This window comes from Gorilla gorilla, chromosome 13, assembly GCF_029281585.2.
Source record: "Gorilla gorilla gorilla isolate KB3781 chromosome 13, NHGRI_mGorGor1-v2.1_pri, whole genome shotgun sequence".
NCBI classification, from domain to species: Eukaryota; Metazoa; Chordata; class Mammalia; order Primates; family Hominidae; genus Gorilla; species Gorilla gorilla.
Genome location: NC_073237.2, coordinates 28,815,408 through 28,824,594, shown reverse-complemented (window position 1 = coordinate 28,824,594; position 9,187 = coordinate 28,815,408).

Sequence of the window (9,187 nt, the reverse complement as noted above, 5' to 3'; positions counted from 1 at the left end):
CATCTAGCCTGCGTTCCTTTTAATTTTCTAGGTTGAGTAATATCCTTGTTGGCCATCTCACCTTTAAGAACATCATGAACTATTAGCCATCTCCATTGCTCTCTGCAGGTCAGGCCCCTCTGGCTGCTGTTCCAACTTCATAGATCATTATAATTGCAACTATTTGCTTCTGATGGTTACATGCTGCTATCTGGCCTCTATTATTTTGAGATACTATTATTCCCATTGCTATCAAGGTACCCTGTTCTGAAACCACAAGGGCAGCTACCACTGAGCTTCTCAGTAATACCAATGTCACTTTTCTTTTTTTGAGACAGGGGCTCACTCTGTCACCCAGGCTGGAGTGCAGTAGCATGATCTTGGCTTGCTGCAACCTCTGTCCACCCCCAGGCACAACTGATCCTCCCATCTTAGCTTCCTGAGTAGTTGAGACCACAAGCATGTACCACCATGCCTGGCTATTTTTTCTGTATTTTTAGTAGAGATGGGGTCTCACTGTATTGCTTAGGCTGGTCTTGAACTCCTGAGCTTAAGTGATCCACCCACCTTGGCCTCCCAAAGGGCTGAGATTACAGGTGTGAGCCACTGTGCCCGGTCCCTCCAATGTCACTTTCATCAGAGAATTCCTTGGAGCTCTTCTGTGGAAAAGTCATTTGGTAAGTTTCCTGGTTTTACACGGTATATCCATTCTAACTTTCCTCTTCTTTTAGTCTTTTGATCCCTGCTTTCACCATCTCCTACAGCAGTTCTGATATTTCTTTTTTTTTTTTTCTGAGATGGAATTTTGCTGTTTTTGCCCAGGCTGGAGTGCAGTGGTGCAATCTCGGCTCACTGCAACCTCCACCTCCCAGGTTCAAGCGATTCTCCTGCCTTAGCCTCCTGAGTAGCTGGGATTACAAGTGCCTGCCACCACGCCTGGCTAATTTTTGTATTTTTAGTAGAGACGGGGTTTCACCTTGTTGGCCAGGCTTGAACTCCTGACCTCAGGTGGTCCACCCGCCTCAGCCTCCCAAAGTGCTAGGATTATAGGCATGAGCCACTGTACCCGGCCTCTTTCTTTTTTTTTTTTTTTTTTTTTGAGACAGAGTCTCACTCTGTCACCCAGGCTGCAGTGCAGTGGTGTGATCTCGGCTTACTGCAACCTCACCCTCCTGGGTTCAAGCAATTCTCCTGCCTCAGCCTCCCAAGTAGCTGGGATTACAGGTGCAAGCCACCACTCCCCATTCATTTTTTGTTTGTTTGTTTGTTTGTTGTTGTTTGCTCTCTTGAGACGGAGTCTCACTCTTGTTGCCCAGGCTGGAGTGCAATGGCGTGATCTTGTCTCACAGCAAGCTCTGCCTCCTGGGTTGAGGTGATTCTCCTGCCTCAGCCTCCCCAGTAGCTGGGATTACAGGTATGCGCCACCTTGCCCAGCTAATTTTTTTTGTATTTTTAGTAGAGACGAGGTTTCCCCATGTTGGCCAGGCTGGTCCCAAACCCTGACCTCAGGTGATCCACCTACCTCAGCCTCCCAAAGTGCTGGGATAAGAGGCATAAGCCACCACGCTCGGTCTAATTTTTTGTATTTTTATTTTTATTTTTATTTTTTTGAGACAGAGTTTCGCTCTGTTGCCTAGGCAGACAGAGTGCAGTGGCACGATCTCGGCTCATTGCAAGCTCCGCTTCCCGGGTCCACACCATTCTCCTGCCTCAGCCTCCCGAGTAGCTGGGACTACAGGCACCTGCTACGGTGCCCGGCTAATTTTTTGTATTTTTAGTAGAGGCAAGGTTTCACCGTGTCAGCCAGGATAGTCTCGATCTCCTGACCTCTTGATCTACCCACCTTGGCCTCCCAAAGTGCTGGGATTACAGGCGTGAGCCACCGCGCCCAGCCAATTTTTGTATTTTTAGTAGAGATGGGGTTTCACCATGTTGGCCAGGCTGGTCTCAAACTCCTGACCTCAAGTGATCCACCCACCTTAGCTTCCCAAAGAGCTGGTATTAGAGGTATGAGCTGCCCAGTCTGATATTTCTATTTATTTATTACAGGCCATCACTTTCTCTAAGCTCATAAGACCCATCCTAAGAATATGTTAGCACTATTTCTCAGGGTCCTTGTCAGGGTGTTAAATCCTGTATTCCAAGTTGATAACCTCTCCCTATTCTGGTTGAGAATTGGAATCCTCAGAATCCAGTCCCATGAATATTCTCCTGCTATTCGTCAGTACATATTGATTATGTTCTACAGCTCCTTTAGCTATAGTCTCTTTCCTCCTTCGGCATGTCCTGGTCATTCATGTTGTTATTTAATTTTAGCTATTGGTCTAATGATTAGGTTGGGACTTTAAAGTAGATCCAGATGGCAAGGCACCTATCTTTTTTTTTTTTTTTGAGACAGGATCTTGCTCTGTCACCCAGGCTGGAGTGCAGTGGCGCAATTTCAGCTCACTACAGCCTCGACCTCCCATGTTCAAGTGATTATCCGGCTTCTGCCTCCTGAGTAGCTGGAATTACAGGTGTACACCAACATGCCCAGGTAAAGAGGCACCTATCTTGTAAGGCAGGTATTTTTACATCGTCTTCAAGCAAGGAGGAATGCTAAGCTTTAATGAAGAGGCATGGGCAATGTGTTGGGTCCTTCTTGCGCTGCTCTAAAGAAATACCTGGCAGGGAGGAGGGAGAGCATCACGAAGAATAGCTAATGGATGCTGGGCTTAATACCTAGGTGATGGGATGATCTGTGCAGCAAACCACCACAGCACACATTTATCTATGTAACAAACCTGCATATCCAGCGCATGTACCCCTGAACTTAAAAAAAAAAAAAAGAAAAGAAATACCTGACACTGAATAATTTATAAGAAAAGATGTTTAGGCCGGGCATGGTGGCTCACGCCTGTAATCCCAGCACTTTGGGAGGCCGAGGCGGGTGGATCATGAGGTCAGGAGATCGAGACCATCCTGGCTAACACGGTGAAACCCCGCCTCTACTAAAAGTACAAAAAATTAGCCGGGCCTGGTGGCGGGAGCCTGTAGTCCCAGCTACTTGGGAGGCTGAGGCAGGAGAATGCCGTGAACCCAGGAGGCGGAGCTTGCAGTGAATCGAGATTGCACCACTGCACTCCAGCCTGGGTGACAGAGCGAGACTCCGTCTCAAAAAAAAAAAAAAAAAAAAAAAGATGTTTAATGGCTCATGGTTATGCAGGCTGTACAGGAAGCATAGCAGCATCTGTTCCGGGGAGGCCTCAGGAAGCTTGCAATCATGGCATAAGGCAAAGGGGGAGCAGGGACATCACATGGCTAGAATGGAAACAAGAGAAAGAGAAAGTGGCGGCGAGGTGCACACACTTTTAAATGACCAGCTCTCATGAGAACTCACTATCACGAAGACTGCACCCACCAAGCCATGAGGGATCCACCCTCATGATCCAAACACCTCCCTGCAGGCCCCTCCTCCAGCATTGGGGATTACAATTCAACATGAGATTTGGGTGGGGACAAATATCTAAACTACATCTGGCCACTTGCGAAGGCCCAGAGGTACAGGAAAGACTGGAAGTTAATGATTTTTCAAGTATGTCGACCCAGATATTGCCATCCCATGTCTCCCATCTTCTTCTTTCTTTCTTTTGAGACAGGGTCCCACTCTGTCACCCATGCTGGAGTGCAGTGGTGTGATTGAGGCTCACTGCAGCCTTGACCTCCTGGGCTGAATCAGTCCTCCCACCTTAGTCTCCCAGGTAGCTGGAACCACACGTGCATGCCACCATGCCCTGGTAATTTTTTGTAAAGACAGGGCTTCACCATGTTGCTCAGGCTAGTCTTGAACTCTTGGGCTCAAGTGATTCTCCAGCTTTGGCCTCCCAAAGTGCTAGGATTACAGGCATGAGCCACCATGCCTGGCCTCCCATTTTTGCTCTTTCTCAGTCAGGACTCTAACCTTGGTAGCTAACCTTTCAGGGCTGGGAATTCAACCTCTCTAGAGCTCTGCAAATTTTATAATTATGTTTTAGGTCTGATCCTCAGGGTTTTCTGCCCTTTGGCTGTAGGAGATGATAGTATCTTTATATACTGCCAAGAAGACCCTTCAACTTTCACACTTAATCTTCATTGTCTTTCTTCAAAGGATCTATTATCCCCAACAACAAACATCCTATTACTTCTCAAATGCCTAATACATGTGTTCCTCCACCCTCCCATGTATTCTTTCCTTGGGTGAAACATCTCCATTAACCACTGCTGAAATTTTTAACAACTGTATTACTATCACATGCTAGGGGCTAACAGTGTTTCACCTATCACTAGTGATGATATCCTCATTGTCAACAGACTGCTGAGTGACTCCCAAATTTCATTTTAGGGTTTACTTTCTTGGATCACTCCTGGTACCAATTATTGTAAATTGGGTGCCCCAGGAAGCAGAGAAGCAGAGATTTGAATCCAGAAAGTTTACTGAAGAGTGCTTTTAGGATCACCATCCTTGGGAGAGTGAAAGAAGCAAGGTTAGGTTGCAGGGCATTCACAAAAAAGTCTCAGTCAATTCCATGCAGAGCACTGGACCTAAGATAGCCCTGTAAAACTTTCCCTCACTGGGGCCAGGGTAACGGGGTCTTTACAACCCTGTACTAATCAGTCTTTGAATGTGGGTTACCATGGGCATGACTTTAAATGAGGCAGCTCTTCTCAGCCAAGGTTGTGTGGGGTGCTTTTTTTTTGAGATGGAGTCTTGCTCTTTTGCCCAGGCCGGAGTGCAGTGGCGTGATCTCGGCTCACTGCAAGCTCTGCCTCCCCAGTTCAGCCATTCTCCTGCCTCAGCCTCCCGAGTAGCTGGGACTACAGGCACCTGCCACTGCGCCCGGCTAATTTTTTGTATTTTTAGTAGAGACGGGGTTTCACCGTGTTAGCCACGATGGTCTCGATCTCCTGACCTCGTGATCCGCCCGCCTTGGCCTCCCAAAGTGCTGGGATTACAGGTGTGAGTCACTGTGCCGGGCCTTTTTTTTTTTTTTTTTTTTTTCTGAGACAGAGTTTCACTCTTGTTGCCCAGGCTGGAGTGCAATGGCGCGATCTTGGCTCACTGCAACCTCTGCCTTGTGGGTTCAAGCGATTCTCCTACCTCAGGCTCCCGAGTAGCTGGGATTACAGGCGCCCACCACCATGCCCGGCTAATTTTTCTGTGTATTTTGTGGAGATGGGGTTTCACCATGTTGGCCATGCTGCTCTCCAGCTCCTGACCTCAGGTGATTCGCCCGCCTCAGCCTCCCAAAGTGCTGGGATTACAGGCATGAGCCACCGCGCCCGGCCTAATTTTGTATTTTTTTGTAGAGATGGGGTTTCTCCATTTTGGTCAGGCTGGTCTCAAACTCCCGACCTCAGGTGATCTGCCTGCCTCGGCCTCCCAAAGTGCTGGGATTACAGGTGCGAGCTACCGCGCACGGCAGGGTTGTGTGGGGTGCTTAACTGCCAGCTGACAGCCCTTAACATTCCCAGCAGCTGGGAGAGTAAGGGTTTCAGCAGTTCAGAAGAGGAGAGATCTGAGGAGTACACCACACACACCACAACATCCCTAAAATACACTTTCTTTTTTTTTTCTCTTCCTTTCTTTTTGAGACAGAGTGTCACTCTGTTGCCCAGGTTAAAGTGCAGTAGTGTGATCCCAGCTCACTGCAGCCTCGACCTCCTGGACTCAACCGATTCTCCTACCTCAGCTTCCCGAGTAGCTGGGACTACAGGTATGTGTAACCATGCCCGGCTAATTTTTTGTATTTTTGTAGAGTCGGGAATCTCACTATATTGCTCAGGCTAGTCTCGAACTCCTGTGTCAAGTAATCTGCCTGCCTTGGCTTCCCAAGGTGCTGGGATTACAGGTGTGAGCCACTGCACCTGGATCTAAAATACACTTTCTAGTGTCTGAATCATTTACAATGGGAAAGAATTCATGTGTTTTGTGTAAAAAAATGTTTTTAAGAAAACTCAAGTAAGGCAACATAATGAGACTTCATCTTCACAATTTTTTTTGTTTGTTTTTAGACGGAGTGTCGCTCTTGTTGCCCAGGCTGGAGTGCAATGGCGTGATCTCGGCTCACTGCAACCTCTGCCTCCTGGGTTCAGGCGATTCTCCTGCCTCAGCCTCCCCAGTAGCTGGGATTACAGGCATGTGCCACCACGCCCAGCTAATTTTGTATTTTTAGTAGAGATAGGGTTTCTCCACGTTGGTCAGGCTGGTCTCGAACTCCTGACATCAGGTGATCCACCCTACTCGGCCTCCCAAAGTGCTGGGATTACAGGCGTGAGCCACTGCGCCTGGCCAGAAGTATTATTATTATTATTTTTTAATTAGCTGGATGTGGCAGCACATGTCTGTAGTTCCAGCTATTTGGGATGCTAAGGCAGGAGAATCGCTTAAGGGCAGGAGGTTAAGGCTGCAGTGAGCTGTGATCATGCCACTGCACTCCAGCCCGGGTGACAGAACACGACCCTGTCTCAAAAAATAAATAAAAATAAAAAGAGAGAAATCTAGAATGGTAACTCCAAACCTTGGATTCACACAGCAGCAAATCACACTTTGCTGACCTGGCACAGGATTCACTTGTCCATGTGCCCACACTTAACTGTGTATACTGACATTTCATTATTTTTGGGCAAAGGAGCCTTTTCAATCTAACACTATCTTGGAAATGGAAGAAAACATCTGGGATTCACTCCGATAGGAGAACCAAAGCAAAACTATAAACACCATCTGTCAATTTTTCCTTCCAAAGGAGCCTTTCCAAATTTCTGGGTGTTTCCTTTGCCAACTCCTTGTCACAGCAGCTCCAGAAGCAACTGAAGCCACTGAAGTTTCCCATGATGTTCTGGGCTAGGAAATTGGTGTCCTAGGGCTTCCTGCTGCACAGATGCACATCCTCAAAGGATGATTCTACCCTCCTTCCATAGGTGCCAGTCTCTTCCTCCTCAAGCAAGAAAGCCAAGTATGGATGTGTCCTTTACACTCTGTACAAAAGTGCCTGGCTCAGGGACCAGGGAGGACTGAAATCCAGCTGCACTCAGCTTGCCAAGCTGTATATCCTGGCACTGCAACCTCTTAGGGAGGGTGCCTTTTCCTATCATGCACAAAGGTACAGTTTAGCCTAGTGGCGGGCCTTGTCCTTGAGCTCACTGATATGATTTAACTATATTGTAATTGTGTGTCTTACAAGTTTGTCTTCCTCCTGAGAGTTTTGATGGCTGAAGCCTGGTCTTGTTTAACCTTTGTTCCCACTGCAGCACAGAGCTTGGTGTATAGTAGACCTAAGTACATTAATTAGCTGAATGAATTACTATGCACAGAGGTCTTCTGGCCCACTGCCACGACAGTCTACCAGCCCCATTTTAAAAAGCTTAATAAAATTATCTTTTACTATTTTACAAGATAACTTTTTGCTATGCTTCCTGCTGTGTTTATTTTCTCTCTAAATTTTCTCCTGCTTTTCATATCTGGTTCTCCATCTCTCCTATTCTTTTTTTTTTTTTTTTTTTTTTTTTGAGTCTCGCTCTGTTGCCCAGGCTGGAGTGTAGTGGCATGATCTCAGCTCACTGCAACCTCTGTCTCTTGGGTTCAAGCAATTCTCCTGCCTCAGTCTCCCAAGTAGCTGGGACTACAGGCATGCACCACCACGCCCAGCTAATTTTTTTGTATTTTTAGTAGAGATGGGGTTTCACCATGTTGGCCAGGCTGGTCTCAAACTCCTGACCTCAGGTGATCCACCTATCTTGGCCTCCCAAAGTGCTAGGATTACAGGTGTGAGCCACCGCACCTGGCCCCTTTCATTAAGTCTTTGAACTACCAAATTATTTTTATTTTTTTATTATTTTTTGAGACAGAGTCTCGCTGTCGCCCAGGTTGGGATGAAGTGGCGTGATCTTGGCTCACTGCAAGCTCTGCCTCCCGGGTTGGCACCATTCTCCTGCCTCAGCCTCCCAAGTAGCTGGGACTACAGGTACCCACCACCGCTCCTGGCTAATTTTTTGTATTTTTAGTAGAGACGGGGTTTCACTGTGTTAGCCAGGATGGTCTCGATCTCTTGACCTCGTGATCCTCCCACCTCGGCCTCCCAAAGTGCTGGGATTACAGGCGTGAGACACCGCACCTAACCTAGCAAATCACTTTTTAGAGGCTGGTCATTGCATCTTTGTTCTCGGACTCATTCTCTGTTCTTCTTCTGAAAACTACATTTCCCAGCTTCTTTGACAACCACATACTAGCTATATTCAGCCAATGGGAGGCACTGGAAGAAGACTGGAGGTGAGAGGAAGAAGCCAGGGCAGTTCTTCCTCTTCCAGCTATGGGGCATTTCCCAGCAGTGGCTTCATCGCTTCTGTGTGGTTTCCACTTCCCCCTTTTTTTTTTTTGTTTTTGAGACAGAGTGTCGCGCTGTCGCCCAGGCTGGAGTGCAGTGGCATGATCTCAGCTTACTGCAACCTCCATCTCCCGGGTTCAAGCTTTTCTCCTGTCTCAGCCTCCTGAGTAGCTGGGATTAGAGGTGAGCGCCACCAGGCCTGGCTAATTTTTTTTTTTTTTTTTTTGTATTTTTGGTAGAGACGGGTTTTGGCCAAGCTGGTCTCGAACTCCTGACCTCAAGTGATCTGCCCACCTTGGCCTCCCAAAGTCGGCCTCCCAAAGTCAGCCTCCCAAAGTGCTGGAATTATAGGCGTGAGCCACTGCGCCTGGCCGCCCCTCCTTCTTTAGTCCCAAGCTCTGCTGCCCGCCCCACTCCAGCCAAATCCTATTTCCTCCACAGCCACAAATAATAATTTAGTGTGTGTCCTTTCAGTTTTTCATCCATGCTTATAAATACACACACATATATACACACATATATACACACATATATATACACATATATATACATACACACACATATATAGACTATCTCTACACACATTTTTTTTGCAAAAATAAATACAATATGCATTATTCTGCAACTTGCTTTTTACTCCACAATATGCTGCTGTAACTGCGATAGTTACTGCCAAATTGCTCCACGAAAAGATTCTACCAATTTATACTGTTGTCAGCAGTGTATGAGAATGCTTATTTTGCTAGACACGGTGGCTCATGCCTAATCCCAGCACTTTGGGAGGTCAAGGTGGGAGGATTGCTTGAGACCAGGAGCTTGAGACCAGCCTGTGCACCATAGAGAGACTGTTTCTTTAAAAAAAAAAAAAA